Source organism: Orbicella franksi, chromosome 7 (genome assembly GCF_964199315.1).
Source record: "Orbicella franksi chromosome 7, jaOrbFran1.1, whole genome shotgun sequence".
Lineage (NCBI taxonomy): Eukaryota > Metazoa > Cnidaria > Anthozoa > Scleractinia > Merulinidae > Orbicella > Orbicella franksi.
The window spans coordinates 11593492-11611724 of NC_138151.1; the positions used below are offsets into that span (position 1 = coordinate 11593492).

Here is an 18233-nt window from a genome sequence, read left to right on the forward strand (position 1 = left end):
GCTGTGTGTGCTAGCTTTTTGTGGCAAATAACATAAACTGTGGCAAATTTTGCTACCACATTGGTCTTTGGTATTGTGCATATTTCTGCTGTCTAATCATTACTGGCACACTAAACTTTGAACTGTAAACAAAATTTTTGCTGTGTCGTGTGCACAGTCAAACATGTTTCTCATAAAAACTGCTTGTGTAAACCTGGCTTTAAGCTAGTTTTGAAATAAGAACCTTTACATTTTACAAGACAACAATCATTGAACATTGGGATGTGTTTTAAGTTTTTCAATGTTGTTGTCTCATGTTTTGCATTATTTAACCCACATGTGGTACTTCTTTCCTAAAAACGATGTTTTTCTTGATATTCTATGACAAACATGGCACCAATTTGTTGTGAATATTATCGGGTACCCAGGGCTCAAGGCTAACACTACTGCCAACTAGCCACACATTTCAGTTTTGAATAGTAGATTTTTCACTTTCACTAGCCATTGTGACAATCATGATGGAATGGAGTACTGGTCTACTGGATGAAAACAAAATTGAGAATTATCCTGACAAAGTAAAACTGAAGAGAATAGAAACTAATGAAAACAGGGAAACTATGAGTGGATTTCATGGAAATAATTGCCTTAATAAGCATATGATAAATATTTAACTATTAAAGGGAGATAAAAGAAAATGGCAACATTGATAAAAGTACATCAGAGATTGAACATAAGCATATTCAAGAAAAGCAGGATTCGTGTTTGTGGGAGTGAAATTTTCTTAGTGATTATTATTAACATTTTAGATGCAACAAGAAATGTCCAAGATTAACCATTCTTATAAAAAAGTCAGTGAAGCTGTGTATGAGAAAGGCTGGCTGGTGCAAAGTTAGTTTTGGCTTGTGACATGAGTCCTGTTAGTAGCCATTACGCCAGTGCACCGAGAGGTTAGTCTTGTCTCCTGGGTACTTTTGAAAATAAGATAACAAATTAACCTTGCAATATTTTAACATCTGTTTTGATAAGCACCTGAAAAATCTACAAGGCAGAGTAGTGCACATGGCAGTTATCAAATGCCCTGACTTCTCTTCAGTTTAGTTGTGTTGCTAGAAGTTAGGCATTCTGTACATCAGTTTTGTATATCAATGAAAAGGAAGATGAGAAAATAATTTACTTGATACAGGGTGACGTTTTCTGTTGTGAATTGAGTTGCAAAAATACTTTAAGGGCCATAATCTCCTTTACCCAGCCCACACACATGTAGTATTATGCAATTGTCAGTTGCCCAAGTTTAACTGTCACTAGTTCTAGAGCCTCTTGGAAGATGTCTACTCCCATTTGACTTGATTATCTTAAGGGATCTAGCCTTTCCAATACAAATGACTGCACTGGATCATGTTGTCCCAGGTCAATTTCTTCAACTACAACATTTTTATCACTGTCCAATGGAGTTGGACCATCAGGATCATCACCATAGTATTCAAAATCAAATGACTTTCCATTTGAAAGGGGGTTTTCAGGCTGCATCATATGATTAAGCCACATTTGGTATGGCAACCAGTTTTTTTTCTGTTCTTACATTTTGGTGGTTGAAAGCTTCAGTGAACTGGCAAAGAGCAAGGTTTATCCTTGGTTGAAAAACTAAGTGTAAGGTGGAAAGATGCACTGAATCATCAATGTCCAGGATGCCTGACAATTCCATACTACAACTGAAAAGTGTAAAAGTACAAGTGGGAAGCACAACGGAAACATCCCTCCACAACCTTTCAATTCGTTGGTTGTGTTGATGGCCCTGCAGTGAAGCTGCCCCTCTCCTCTCTTCTAACCTGCTCCATTGTATCGCACACACCAACGTTTTCAACACCATGATCTACTCGTACTCTCGAAGGCCAAAATTCTCCGTCTCTCTTAACGGCATCCAGAAACAATTCAAGAACTGTTTCTGCTTTATTGTTGGCACTACATTTCAAAAACATTATTCTCCGAGAAAATCCGTCTATACAGCCGAATTAGTATTTTCCATCGGATCAGAGAGTGATGTCCATCCAGATGCCAAAGCGAATTTACGCACCCCATCTCTAGACAGTATTTTGGGGATCTAATTTTGCTAACCTTTCTCTTATTCTTCTCCGTTGAACCCATAACCCAATGGACTTAAAGAAACCTGCAATGAAATTATATCCATACTCTTGAATGATTTCGGTTCCTTATCAGGTAAGTTGTTGAAACCCCTCATATCTTCTCAGCCATACTCTGTCAATCTTCTGTGAATTGTCCATCTCCAAACTCCAATCATCTTTGTTATCGTTGTCCAGATGAATCCTAGTCCTCAAAGTTCCTCGAGCACCTCAACAGGAATTTTAAGAAATGGTCTTCCATGATTCCAACTTCTGAGTCAAAGTTCTCAAAAATTATTTCCGTTTTATCCAAGATGTCTGCAAGAAACTTAGGAAACTCAACTTCTAAATTTAGTTCTCCTTCGACCGCCATGTTTTACAGTGCTCTCTAGTGTTCAGTTACCCTCGTTCCTGTTGGCCGCGCTCGGCCCAGGAAGATTGCATCAATATTTGTGGTATTGGATTGAATCAATATTTGAGGTACTGGATTGAATCAATATTTGAGGTATTGGATTGCACCAATATTCGAGGTATTGGATTGAATCAATATTCCAGGTATTGGATTGAATCAATATTTTAGGTATTGGATTGAATCAATATTCCAGGTATTGGATTGAATCAATATTTTAGGTATTGGATTGAATCAATATTTTAGGTATTACATTGAATCAATATTCCAGGTATTGGATTGAATCGTGAAAATTAAAAGATTGAATTGAACCAAAAATTTTATTTACCATTGGATTGAATGCCTTTTTCTATCTTTAAATAAAACCGTTATTTAAAGGATTAAACATATATCGCAAGGATTAAATTTTGCTACAAACAGCTTGCCATACTAAACTTAACGCAAATTGAAAAAGGGGGGGGGGGAGGGTCGATGAATAATGAAAAAAATACCTAAATAAATGAAACATGCGGCAAGGAGTTCCTACATTTCATGCTAGGTAAGATTTACAAGCTGCTGTCATAGCGAAAGCAGAAAACAAAAACAAAGAAATGAAAAAAAAAAAAAAAAATCAAAAAACACCTGATTCAGTCTTTAACACCGTTTTCATAAATCCAGACATATATATATATCTATCTATATATATATAGATAGATAGATAGATAGATAGATAGATAGATAGATAGATAGATAGATAGATAGATAGATAGATAGATAGATAGATAGATAGATAGATAGATAGATAGATAGATAGATAGATAGATAGATAGATAGATAGATAGATAGATAGATAGATAGATAGATAGATAGATAGATAGATAGATAGATAGATAGATAGATAGATAGATAGATAGATAGATAGATAGATAGATAGATAGATAGATAGATAGATAGATAGATAGATAGATAGATAGATAGATAGATAGATAGATAGATAGATAGATAGATAGATAGATAGATAGATAGATAGATAGATAGATAGATAGATAGATAGATAGATAGATAGATAGATAGATAGATAGATAGATAGATAGATAGATAGATAGATAGATAGATAGATAGATAGATAGATAGATAGATAGATAGATAGATAGATAGATAGATAGATAGATAGATAGATAGATAGATAGATAGATAGATAGATAGATAGATAGATAGATAGATAGATAGATAGATAGATAGATAGATAGATAGATAGATAGATAGATAGATAGATAGATATATATGCAGTTAGATATAGCTCGCTGGCATACAAAGCTCTGCTTTCATGTCCAGTTTGAGCACTCTACTGGGATGAGTCGTTACCGTTGCAATTGCGCATGCACACTAGCTCGCTAGTTTGAGCACTCTGGTAATGGCTTAGATACTACCACGTGTGTAGTATTTGGGGCGGCTTTTTAAGCTTAGCCTCCATCCTAGTTTTCAGCACTGCACTGATGAGACCCAGAAGGCCGAAACAGTACTGTCTGCAGTTATCTGTCTATCTGTCTGTCTGTCTGTCTGTCTATCTATCTATATGCGAAGTATATCGTAACCAAACAAACTTGTTGGATCAACATTATCATAACTGTTAGAAGTACAGTGAGTGCTGTTACCTCCAGGGTTTTTAATTCACAAAAAAATAACTCTTGCACGCCTTGCAGAGAAATAGCTAGAATGAATTGTACCATTAAAAACACCGACCAACTGAAAAATTGTCTCCGAAAAACGTATCAAAAAAGAGCAACGTCCTTTTCAGTTTCGGATCAGTTCAAAAAAGTCCTTGTATTAAAAAGTTCTAAACGAGCTCTCCCTATTTGGCGGTAATATGAGATTCAAGGAAGATTCACCAATAGCGTATTGTCACTGTTGTTTTGACTTTCATTGCCTCAGCAAGGGAAGTAGCAAAAGCATCACCAATATTATTATTCAACAGAGCCAGCTGTGTCACAGTCGTATTGACTTTCTTTGCCTCAGCAAGGGAGCATCGCTAGCATCACAAATGTTATTAGACTGCAGATCCAGCTGTGTCATTGTTGTGTTGACTTTCATTGCCTCAGCAAGGGAGGCAGCGCCAGCAGCACCAATGCTATTATAATGCAGATTCAACTGTGTCAGTGTTGTATTGACTTTCATTGCCTCAGCAAGGGAAGCAGCGCCAGCATCACCAATGTTATTATTCCACAGATGCAGCTGTGTCAGTGTTGTGTTGACTTTCATTGCCTCAGCAAGGGAAGCAGCGCCATCATCATCAATGTTATTAGACCACAGATGCAGCTGTGTCAGTGTTGTGTTGACTTTCATTCCCTCAGCAAGGGAAGCAGCGCCAGCAGCACCAATCTTAGTAAGCCGCAGATGCAGCTGTGTCAGTGTTGTGTTGACTTTCATTGCCTCAGCAAGGGAAGCAGCGCCAGCATCACCAATGTTATTACACCACAGATCCAGCTGTGTCAGTGTTGTGTTGACTTTCATTGCCTCAGCGAGGGAAGCAGCGCCAGCAGCACCAATGTTATTAGACGACAGATGCAGCTGTGTCAGTGTTGTGTTGACTTTCATTGCCTCAGCAAGGGAAACAGCGCCAGCATCACGAAGGTTACTATTCTCCAGATCCAGCTGTGTCAGTGTTGTGTTGACTTTCATTGCCTCAGCAAGGGAAGCAGCGCCAGCATCACCAATGTTATTACACCACAGATGCAGCTGTGTCAGTGTTGTGTTGACTTTCATTGCCTCAGCAAGGGAAGCAGCGCCAGCAGCACCAATGTTATTAGACGACAGATGCAGCTGTGTCAGTGTTGTGTTGACTTTCATTGCCTCAGCAAGGGAAACAGCGCCAGCATCACGAAGGTTATTATTCCCCAGATCCAGCTGTGTCAGTGTTGTGTTGACTTTCATTGCCTCAGCAAGGAAAGCAGCGCCAGCAGCACCAATGTTACTATTTCTCACAGTCAGCAGTTTCAGTGTTGTTGCCTCAGCAAGGGAAGCAGCGCCAGCATCATCAATGTTATTAGACCACAGATGCAGCTGTGTCAGTGTTGTGTTGACTTTCATTGCCTCAGCAAGGGAAGCAGCGCCAGCAGCACCAATGTTATTAGACCACAGATGCAGCTGTGTCAGTGTTGTGTTGACTTTCATTGCCTCAGCAAGGGAAGCAGCGCCAGCATCACCAATGTTATTAGACCACAGATGCAGCTGTGTCAGTGTTGTGTTGACTTTCATTGCCTCAGCAAGGGAAGCAGCGCCAGCATCACCAATGGTATTAGACGACAGATGCAGCTCTGTCAGTGTTGTGTTGACTTTCATTGCCTCAGCAAGGGAAGCAATATGAATTTCCTTTAATGTTACGTACTCGACCTTAGCATTTTGAAATTCAAGAACTGACCCAAATGCTCGAGCCAGCCTTAGATGAAATGCTCGAGCCAGCCTTAGATGAACATTCCTTTGTTCTCTTTTACATTCGGCAATGCACTCTAATGCAATAGGCACAGTTTTGGGGCCAAATTTGTTGACTTGTGTTGTTATGTTTGCTATAAGATCCACAGCTGTTTCTTCGCACTGGACTGCTAGAATGCCACATGAAAACAAAAGCACCTGTTTCAGCTCACTGAAATAGATCGCGTCAGAAACCAAGCTTTCGGGAGTATTTTCGTGCTTGAGAAGCTCACAACAAAGGTAATAGGCGGCGAAAATCTCTTGGAAACTTTTGTGTAGGAAAGCGTAATGACGACATGGTCTCATTTTGCTGCCTCCGGGCTGCACTGACAGGAATCCAAATCCAGATAATTCACCATTGTGATTCCTAAGTTTACGTTCGTCAAAGTCCAAGTTGCCTTCGCGCAAACCATTCAAAGCTATCCAGTCAAGCAATTTCAGTTCCGTTTTGTATACTTCGGTCAGTTTCTCACTGGTTTCTGGTAATCCTTTCTTTCTCCTGAACCTTCTCAGAACACACTCTATTATATCTAGGTACAGTTGAGTGCTACTTTCCGGGAAAATGCCCTGACATTCTTCACACAAAAGACAAAGAAGTGCAGTGTTTAAAGGATTCGCCATCAAGTCCTTTAGGCTTTCATCTTTCCTCAGCTTGAGCAGCAACTTTTGAGCGAGATGCTCCATGTTCTTGAAGTACTTGTAGATGAACTTTCCTGCATCCTCTACGGTAAATCCCTGGATCTCTAATATGGCGTCACAGTATCTTCTTACCTTCATTCCAACCTCGTGGCGCGATGTTACAACTAAGTGACATTTTGGCAGTACTCTTCCCTGAATTATTTCTGAAAACTCTGGCAGTTTACTGGCAGATAACTCATCCAGCCCATCTAGTACTAGCAAAACGCGTGACTGATTGTGACGAATAAACGTGAAGAATTTTTCTCTGATGTCTTCTTGTATATCTCGGGGCAATAACTGATCATCAATGGCCTCCCAAATGTCAGACTCGATATCTCGACATTTCAGCAACAGGACGGTTTCGAATTTTGGAAAACAGTCGTCTGCCACTGGCTTTCCTGTAGCCCAGTCGTAAACAAGCTTTTTGCAGTATGTTGTCTTTCCCATACCAGGCTCCCCCTCAATCAATACTGTTCTTGGCTGTGGACATTCTTCATGTGGTTTGAAGATAGCCGACATATTGACCATTGCGTCAGTCGCTGTTCCTCTTGTTTTCTTCCTGCTTATCACTTTCAGCCTCGTATAAATATCATCAAGCTGAAAGTGAAACTCCTCACACCAAGGAAACGGTGACAGCCATCCCTCGCGTGTTTTGTAAAGTTGGCGAATTCCGTCATTAAGCTCAGATGGATCAAAAAGATCTACAAGTAAAATAACATGAAAGAGGTTGTTAGTAAACAGTGGCGAAGTAAAATCAGGATTCTATTCAACGGGGTCTTTGGATTAGGTTTCAGTATTTCGTACCTCATTGGCTAATAAGATTAAACAAGAGCAATAAACATCTATGTGGTTTAAAATTAGATAGACCGGATTATATTTTCACTCGTCCCCTGGGAAAATCCGAGCTTCTTTTTACCAAATGAGAGAGAGATTACTCGTTACATGTATCTTGCAGAAAAACCGAAAGAAAACCGGGTCACCATCGATTTTGCAGAGCTGTTTGAGTGGCTGCTCTTGGTGTTGTCGTGCTGTTCAGACTTCTGTTTGGTTTATCGCGCAATCGTTATTTTTTATTGCTATGAAATACTGCTCAGTCACTGCTCAGTCAGTCACATTATTATGCTATTTTTTGTCATGAAAAGTGGTACACATTCTTCGTAACAAATTAGTGCTTTAAGAACGTCTGCGTAAGAGGCTACAAGCTAAAAGGCCCAGTACAGATTGTCGGCTTATCTATTACCGGACGTTCATTTTTCCGTCAAACCATCTTCGTCGGTCATCGCAGTGTGGTAATGCGCAGTTTTATCTATTATTAGAACTTTGTAAACTGACCTTTGTCGTCGCTTTCTCCGCTTTGCGTCCTCAAGTTCTCCAAGAATTGCAATTGCATTTGCATTTCATCTTTTATCTGCTCAAACTTGTCGTTGAGGTTTCCTGTGGATCAACATTTACTCCACTTTAATAAAGATTCTGCGTTGGAACCTTAACTACAATATTAGCACTGGTACTGGTCATCAACTGAATTGGCTGTTCCGCTTTCAAAACATGCCAGCTACCCCGTTTCTTTGAAGTTACATCCTCAATTATTTTCAAACGAAAAAAAATAAAGAACACAATAAAACGCTGCCAGTCTTCCTAGGCTACACCTTCAAAGAAATACCTATTACTGAGTTTTCGGCTGAGCTTTGTTAATCAGTTTTGGGAACTTACCTTCATCCTTTGTTTCTTGTCTTGATACTGTCAAAGCGTCCAGCTTGTCACTGATATTGTTCATTTCACTTCTCATCTTGTTGAGGTCATCCCTGTATCGTTCTGACGGTTAAAAGAGTTTTTTTTAATTCTTTAATTCAAGGTGTTTTGTCAAAGAAAGTAGAGATTTTGGCTTCTATTAGAATTTCCGTTCTCTATATCGATCCTCAACTATGCCCAATTATTGCATTGGCTGGGTTCCCTGCTTTACTTTCCTGCCTTTGAGTTCACATCACCCCTTTCATCTTGAATGTTTAACATGTAATGGTATTCACTAGGAGTACCTAGGTCAGTGATCCTGAGTAGTGAACTTGAGTGTAGATTGGTGTTTTGACCCTAACAATTGCAGGCAACAAACACGACTAACAAACCAATTTGTTGATTGACAAAGAGAAATTCAAAAGTTACAAATCAAGATATGATCACACACTCAAGACAGTGTTTGACCACATTTCCAAACACCTTGAAGTTCGTCAAAAATACTCCGCTACGCGTCGTATTTTCAACTCTCTTCTCGGTGTTTGTGGTCAAACACGGTCTTTCGTGTCTAATATATTACTTGAAACGTTGTACAGCTAACCTCTTTCGTCGCTTTCTCCGCTTTGAAGTCTCAAGTTTTCCAGGGAGTGCTCCAGCCTTTCCCCAAGGTTTACCATTTCATCTTTCATCTGCTCAACCTTGTCTTTGAGTTTTTCTGAGTTAGGGTTACAAGCGAACAAACCAATCAGACTAACGGATTTGCAACACAACATGAAGAGTCTCTCCTTACTAAAGAGTGCAACAAAACTCTGACCGATTTCCTTTCCACAATTAAATAGGCCATTCCCGAGTAGCCTTTTGCCTCTGTTTCAAAACGAGTATTCATGCAAAACCTTTCATATGAAAAGAGTTTTATTTGCATAAAAATGAACCTGTAGTCGAAAAGCATTTCATACGAATAAGTTCGCAAAAAGACTCCTTTTGACACAGAGGCAAGAGGCAACTCGGAAATGGCCCATTATACTTTCAACGAGAAAGACGCAAGGGTCGTTGCGTAATTATTGGCAGCAATAATTTAATTTAAGTCTCTCCTACAACTGACCTTCATCTTTGTTCTCTTCCAACGAGGCCGTCAAGGTGTCCAGTCCTTCCTTCATTTCTTTCATTACACCTCTGATATTGCTTTCCATTTCACTTTTCATCTCCTCTAATTTTTCCCTGATGCTTTCTGAAGAGTAAAATTTATTTTTGTTTACGTGCTTTAGACCTTATCTACGCAAATAATGACAAATAGATGCATTGAGCCGAAATGAATCTTTTAGCAATAAACTTTAGAAAGCAGCAACTATCGCTGAAAATGAGGGCTTTTATTTAACAATATAGACCGCGAAATCTATGCTTCTTTCGACGAGCCTCGAGTGGACTACAATAGATAACAGAAACTAAGAACAGAACGTCTTACTGTCTTAGGATAGCGCAGTAGCTGTTTTGTTTCAACTTAACCATTGACAGTGACGAACGTGAAACCCAAATCGTATTCGTTGCCGTAAGTAATTAGTGAATTATGAAAATAAAGAGGAAGAGGAAAGTCCAAAAAGCGTCACAGCTTATTTGTATTTCGTTGTTGATAACTTTTGTTTCATCTTTCTTTGAATTGGCGCAGTCCACGCAATATCCTTCCAAAAATCTTATTGGCCCACGAAGTTTACACATCTGGAAATAGCATACTGTTGAAGGTGATCTCGCACATCATCATAAGGGATGTGGACTTCTAGGTTTGTACACCTCTGGTCTTACCCACAAAGGAACTTTCGTCATTCAGATTCAATTACCCCTAAGCCGTAGAATAGAATTCTTAGTACCTCTCTAAAAGTATCAAACTAAAGTTCATATTACCTTCCATCTCTTCAAGTTTCTCCTTGATGCTGTCATCATCTTTTTTCCATTGTTTCATGAGTTCACGAAAATGTTTCTCCATATCAGGATCCATGTTATCATGCTCAAGATTGTCGATGTATCCTCTAAAGCTTGTTCCTCCCAATCTTACCAGGGCTTCACGGATTTCCTGCCAGTAAGCATTGAGACTTGCATCGTCAACAGAGGCTTGATTGGCATGGCCGTACACAGTGTTCCTGTAATACTTCACTCGGGCGATGTCATCTGCGGTACTTGTGTCTGTTGATGGGGGAAGGTTATCCCAACCTTTGGTAGGAGGACTGAAACCACAAATATTTCTAAGCAGCACCGTTAGAAGTGTGATATCAAAGGTTGCTGATGTCACAGGTGAATGAACAGGATACAGCTTTCCCCATTGTGTAGGATTAAGCACTTTCTTCACTTTCTTCTTTCCAACAGAACCAGTATAAAGTGCATGCAGTGTAGGTTTATGTCTTAATAACACTCCATGGAGAGTCGATGGAGGATGTACTTTATCAAATGTGTCTCTCAGCGCCTTGGATCCTAAGTCCACCAACAGACGACACAGCCTGGCATAATTAGTCGTCTCTTTGGAGGACGCGAATGGTGATGGAGCAGCCGCCATGGATGGGCGCCCAATAACCCTACAAAGGCATTATTTTCAGCTCTTAAATTAAATTGCTTATACAAGTAAACTAAACAACTCTATGGCATACATTTAATTAGGTCAAATAATAATAATAATATTTATGATAATGATAATGATGATGATGATGATTGTTTCGTAAATACAATGAATTATTAACTTGATTTCCTGATTGATTTTGATTGACGCTAAATTATGTAATTAAGACACGTGAATAAGCCAGCTTTCAGTTCAGATATTACAGATTCGAAGATATGTGCATGTTTTGCTGACCTGTCTCGCTGACCCGTCTTCTGTTATACCCCGACCTGTTTTATCTGTTGCTGACCTGTACACCGCGAAACAATCCTTCTAGACATCGTCAAAGAAGTAAGTTCTCAGTGCTGTAATTCTAGCTAATAGTTTTACTCGTGTGTTTATGTACCGATGGATTCTGTTCAGTTTCTCAAATGTATTTCGTTCTTTTCTTTAGATCGAATAATAATATATTGGAATAAATTATACGATTTGCGTAACCTAGTTGGATTGCCTGTTGGTTTTATTGGACCAATGATGACGGTGATAGGGATGGTGATGGTAATGGGGATGGGGATGGTGATAATGCTAACGATAACGATAACGATAACGATAATGGTTATAGTATTGGTAGTGATAACGATAACGAAAATAACAATAATAATAACAATAATAACAAATATTTTAACAGGATGACCCATCAGTGTATCAAACACTGTTATCAAAGGGGTCCTGCACAAGAAACTATAATGAAAATAAGGTAAAAAAGGTAAAGGCCTCTTTCTGCAGAACAGACAGGAACATAAAGTACTGAACAGTGAAATGTGTTCTCGAGATCTACCCTAGTGTCCCAGAGGGTGTCTGCGTAATGAAAGTTTGTTGAGTTTGCGTTTCTGTATGATAAATCTACAAATTGCTAACCAATCTATCCTGGAACCAAGTTTGTGAAAAACCTTAATATTCTTTGTAATCTGTACTCTCAACACTATGAACTTTTCAATCCACACTTTCAAAGGCGACATCCACTGTCCATTATATCACTGTGTACAACAATATAAGACCCTTCTAATGAAAATGGACTGAGTATCCGCTAATAAAGGTGGTTTGCTCAATTAGGAGCGCTTAATACACAAGGGTTCTGATAGGCCAGTGTTGGGACCTTCTTCAATAGATTTTACTTACAGCATACCAGAATAAGATTAATGAGATTTTATCCTTATGAGTACTGAAGCACCTGAAATTGTCATTGTATATAAATAAACACCCATAATTTCCTTTGAGACAGATATGTCTTACCGTCCGTGAAATGTTTTCTTAGAAGTTTTCAATTGTCAAGAAATAAAACCGTCTCAGATCGAGTGGCGATTTGTCCTGAAATTAGGAAATACCAAGTGTCAGATCACAGCACAATATAGGAACTGAAACAACTAAAAGAAACATATCACATATTACACCAGGAGTAATGCATATTCAGTAAAGAAAAATGAGCAATAAACATCAACCACACAACAGATTAGAAAGAACGACTACTAATGTCCAATCAGTTAAGTTAAATAGAATATGCATGACATAGACAAAGTATTCTGTTTCAACCTATAAAAAATTGTTCATGGAGTAGAGGATATAACATATTACACACCTATTGTGGAATTTCTGTTACCACTAGTTAGGACTGTCTCTATAAAGGGGAGGTGACTTTTGATATTCCTAAAAAGAAGAATGACTGAAAGTTACATAATGGCCTATACAAGGAGGCTCCAAACAAAACGGTGCCTTTTTCAGACTGCAGGTAAATAAAAAGATAGGGATTTCAAAAGTTGAAGTATATGAAAGGGTGGGGAAATCTGTCTTTTAGGTATTAAAAGGGGCCTTTAATTAAATTATTTCGAGCAAACGCACCTCATGGCTGTATCATTTAATTTATTAAGCACTAAAAGACAAGAAGGCTTTCTGCTTTTCTGCAGATTCTATATTCATACTAATGGGTCAGTTGCAGCAGTTACAGTGTTCTTAAGTAGGTATGTGAGGGTTATATACATGTATGTTATGACATACTAATTACCTCAGCTGATGTTCCCTTGAACAATCATAAAGAAATATACGTGTTCCAGGAGTACATGTACAGTGATCACTTATTTCTGAAAAGAATAACACTCATTAAGTATAAGACATATTTAGTTACATGTGCATAAAGAAACAGCCTATTAGGGAGACAGAGTCTCTTGTTTTGAGCTGAACTCCTGGGCAATATACCTTAAAAGTTGCCACCCATCCAACAACAATAAAGCTGAAAATAATATAATAAACAACCAAAGTGTAAAGTGAAAGACAGGAACCAAACACCACCACCAGTACCATTTGCATTAGCAATGCCTTACTGCACCCTACTTTCACCTTCACTAAAACAAGCAGAAGTATAACTCTACCACAACTATCATCTACACCACCAGAACTACCTGAATCACGATTATAAACAACATCAACTCACTAAAACAGGGTATAACTTCACTATCTCTACCACCAAGCTGGCTTCAAATAATTTTAACTGCACCGCCTGAACATACAACTTTAATTCTTTATTTAGGTTGAACAGATTGTAAACAGATACAGATAATCTGATAACTCTATCCATACACATGCCTGGATTAATAAATGTGTTTAACAGCACAATTTATGGGGAAATTTCCACAGCAAATTGTGATGTAAACTTTTCTGCAAGCCTGGACATCGAAGCTAATAAAGCAAAATAAAACACAGACCCACATAATGTACGATTTCTTAACTATGTCACAGGAAACATGGTCTTGATACACGATCTTAGTGAAAAAAATTTAACTCATTTTGGTGCTCAGTCACAACGTCCAATCATAAATAATAATGTAAAATAAGTAGGACAGTATGTTTTCTCAAATCTGGTTAGACAATGCCCCATAACCAAGTGCTTTCTTCCAGCACCTCATGATAAACAATTACCATCAGCACCACAAAGACCAAGATGTACCATAACACATCAACTAAAATCAGACACACCAACACCAGGGTATACCTACACCATCTATAAAACCACTGACATCAGCAAATACCAGCATGTACCTACACCTTCCATACCACAACTAAAGTAAGCAACACTAACACCAGAATGTATCTTCACCATCTCTACCACAACTAACATCAGCATCACCAACACCAGGGTGTACCTACAACATCTATATAACCACTGACATCAGCCACATCAACACCAGGGTTTACGTTCACCATCTATATAACCACTAACATCAGGATCACCACATGCATGAATACTACATACAACAAAACAAACAGCACCAGCGAAAGCACTTCCAGACCTGCTGCCCACAGCAATACTATAATGATCATGTTCATCACCAGGAGCTAGCCTGAAGCATCTTCAGACCATGATTACACCTCAACCACCATCCTGACCATCACCTGCACCATCACCTGCACCATCCCAAATGACTACAACTCACCACCTACATGACTACTTCCATCAGCACCACTTCTACTTCCAACAGCAACTAGAATACCTCTACCATATAAAAGACCACTACCAATAGTATTAGCATCTGTACAATCACCAGGATATGCACCAAAAATACTACCAGTACATGCACCACCACTATCACAAGCTCAACCTGCCGCAACATTACCTTATGCTTCCCACCTGCATTATAACCATCACCACCAACAGCAACACCAAAGAGAACACCAGCAGCACATTAAGCAACATGACTAGATATAACAACACCAAAAGCACTGCCACTGAAACCCATTGTTACAACACCGCAACCTGCACTACCAATACCATCATAAGCAACTGCTACAGCAAAAGAACTTGCTCCACCACTATCACATCATTAGCCACTAATAACAGCAGCAGTAGCACCAGGCACCATGAGTAACCATCAGTTAACACAATCACCATGAAGACTATCGCCACCACTGCCATCTTCCACCACAAAGAGATGAGCAAATGGAAATATATAAGGAGAGATTTCGTTTGATTTTCAAACAATGCTTACCTTATCAATTAGGCAAATTCTGCCCTCAAAGTTGTTTTCATCAGTGAAATAAAGGAATGGTTGACAATGATTCCTGAAATAAACAACAAATGATTTAAGTGTGACATACATGTAAGGCTAAATATTCATAAACAACAGCTAGGGTGTACCTACATTAACAGCACTAGGGTGTACCTACATTAACAGCACTAGGGTGTACCTACATTAACAACACTAGGGTGTACCTACATTAACAATGCTAGGGTGTACCCACATTAACAGCACTAGGGTGTACCTACATTAACAACACTAGGGTGTACCTACATTAACAACACTAGCGTGCACCTACATTAACAACACTAGCGTGCACCTACATTAACAACACTAGGGTGCACCTACATTAACAACACTAGGGTGTACCTACTACATTAACAACACTAGGGCATACCTACATGGTGTATACAACATTACACCAACACTAGGACGAACCTACACATTCTCTACAACCATTGACGTCAGTGACACCAACACCAGGGTGTACATTTACCATCTATACAACCAATGACATCAAGAATACCAATATACCAGGATGTACTTACACCATCTATACAACCAGTAACATCCGCCACACAAACACCAGGGTGTACCTACAGCATCTATACAACCACTGACATCAGCGACACTAAAACCAGCATGAACTTTGAAAATCTGTACAATCAGTAACATCAGCCACATCAACACCGGGGTGTACCTTACCCATTTAAACAACTACTGAAGTCAGCGAAACCAACACTAAGGTGTACCTTGACAATTTATACAACCAGTGACATAAGCGACACCAGCACCAAGGTGTAGTTACACAATCTATAAAATCACTAATATCAGCAACAACCACACCAGGGTGTACCTTCAAAATCTATAAAACCACTGACACCAGCGATACCAACATCACAATGTACCTTCACCATCTAAACCACTACTACCCTCAGCATCACCAACACCAGGGTGTAACTTTACAATCTTTAAAACCAATGACATCAGCACCATTAAAACCAGGGTGTACCTATCTCATCTATACAACCACTGACATTAGCCACACCAAGACTAGGGTGTACCTTCACCATCTATACAATCACAAACATCAGCCACACCAACATCAGAGTGTAACTTCACTATCTATACCACAACTAACATCAGGATCACCAACACCAGAGTGTACCTTTCATATCTTTACAATCACCGACATTAGCGCACCAACACCAACACCAGGTTGTACCTTCACCATCTAAAGTACCACTGACATCAGCATCACCAACACCTGGGTATTCCTTAACCATCTATACCTCATTTAGAATGAGCATCAAGAACACCAAATATACCTGCACCTTTTTTACAGCCACTGACATTAGCGACAGATACACCAGGGTGTATTTACACAATCTTTACCACCACTAACATCAGCCCACCAGAGCATACCTACACCATCTATACAATCACTGACATCTGCGACACCAACACCAGGATGTACCTACAACCAACTATACAACCACTGAGATCAGCTGCAACAACACCAGGGTGTACCTACAACCATCTATACAACCAATAACATGAGTGACACCAACACTAGAGTGTACCTATAGCATCTATCAACCACTGAAATTAGCCACACCAACACCAGGGTGTACCTACAACCATCTAAATAAACACTGACATCAGCCACACCAGGACAAGGGTGTATCTACAACCATCTATACAACTACTGAGATCAGCCACACCAACACCAGGGTATACATTACCCATCTATAAAACCGCTAACCTTAGCCACACCAACACAAGGGTGTACCTACAACCACCTATACAACTACAGACATCAGCCACACCAACACAAGGGTACACCTACACCATCTACACAAGCACTGTCATCAGCCACACCAATACCAAAGTGTACCTACACCATCTTTAAAGCCAGTCTAACCTCACCACAACAACACCAGCCATCTATACAACCACTGAGATCAACAACACCAACACCAGGGTGTTCCTTCACCATCTAAACAACCATTAACATTAGTGTCACAAAGTGCTTGAGCACTCCTACCAACTAAACAAACAGCATCAGCACCAGCACTTCCAGATGTGTTGGCGACAGCAACACTTTAATGACCATAATCATCGCCAGGAGCTAGGCTGAAGCATCTTCAGACCATGATTACACCTCAATCACCATCCTGACCATCACCTGCACTATCACAAGCAACCACACCTGACGACCTACATGACCACTGCAATGAGCACCACTACTACTTCTGCCATTAACTAGCAATACCTCTACCATATGCAGCACCACCACCAATAGTACTACCATCTGCAAAATGACTATCATTGGCACAAAAAATATTAACAGTACATGCACCACCACTACCTCTAGCTGTACTTGCAGCACCACTACCAATGGTACCACCATAAGCATATATACTACCAATATGTGCACCATCACTACCACTAGCTCTACATACACCACAAGACTACCAAGTATACTTCCCACCTGCACCAAATCCTACATTACCAATAACAATGTTAGCAGCAGAAGCCAGTAACTATGGCCAGCAGCAGTAACACCTTACCGGCACTGACACTTAAACTGCAATATTACACCACCACCACCTGCACTACCAATACCATCTTAAAGCTAAGCAGCTGGGACAAGAACTTGCTCCACCACTATCACATCCTAAGCACTAACACCAGCAGCAGAAGCACCCACCACCACCTACACCACTTGTAACCAATAGCTGATACAATCACCACCCAGATTATCACTGTCACTGCCATTTTCCTCTACAAAAAGATCAGCAATTGGAAATAATTAAGGAGAGATTTTGTTCGTTTTACAAACAGTGCTTACCTTATCAATTAGGCAAACTCCCCCACAAAGTTGTTGTCATCAGTAAAATAAAGGAATGGTTGAAAATGACTCCTAAAATGAACAACAAATGATTTACGTGTGACATTCATGTAAGGCTAGATATACATAAACAAACTTGAGACAGGATAACCAAATTCATTACCTGACTATCCTTCATTTGACCATGTAGCACATATAGAAAGAAAATGGAAACTACGAGATCGTCACACAATAGTACTCTGAGGCGATCTCAACTTTGATTAAACAGTGACTTACTTAGGAACCATAATACCTTTTCATATACTAAGTTGTGAACATATCATAACTTTGATCTGTTGAATCCATTTGGAGTGTGCATTCTTTTGATTCATAA

The 18233-nt window shown here is 39.4% G+C and overlaps 1 protein-coding gene and 1 pseudogene across 2 annotated transcripts in view; both read right to left on the reverse strand.

The window, feature by feature from the left end:
- Positions 1 to 18233, reverse strand: part of LOC145493855 (uncharacterized) — a 79314-nt gene that overhangs the window by 60208 nt on the left and 873 nt on the right. The gene's annotated exons all lie outside the window — the stretch shown is intronic.
- Positions 4062 to 16816, reverse strand: LOC145493833 (uncharacterized; annotated as a pseudogene). Its single transcript, XR_014050182.1, has 10 exons — positions 16590 to 16816; positions 16432 to 16483; positions 12999 to 13982; positions 12576 to 12643; positions 10255 to 12307; positions 9461 to 9586; positions 8960 to 9073; positions 8341 to 8442; positions 7963 to 8064; positions 4062 to 7331 (listed from the first exon to the last, which is right to left on the reverse strand). The product of XR_014050182.1 is annotated as an uncharacterized LOC145493833 (transcript).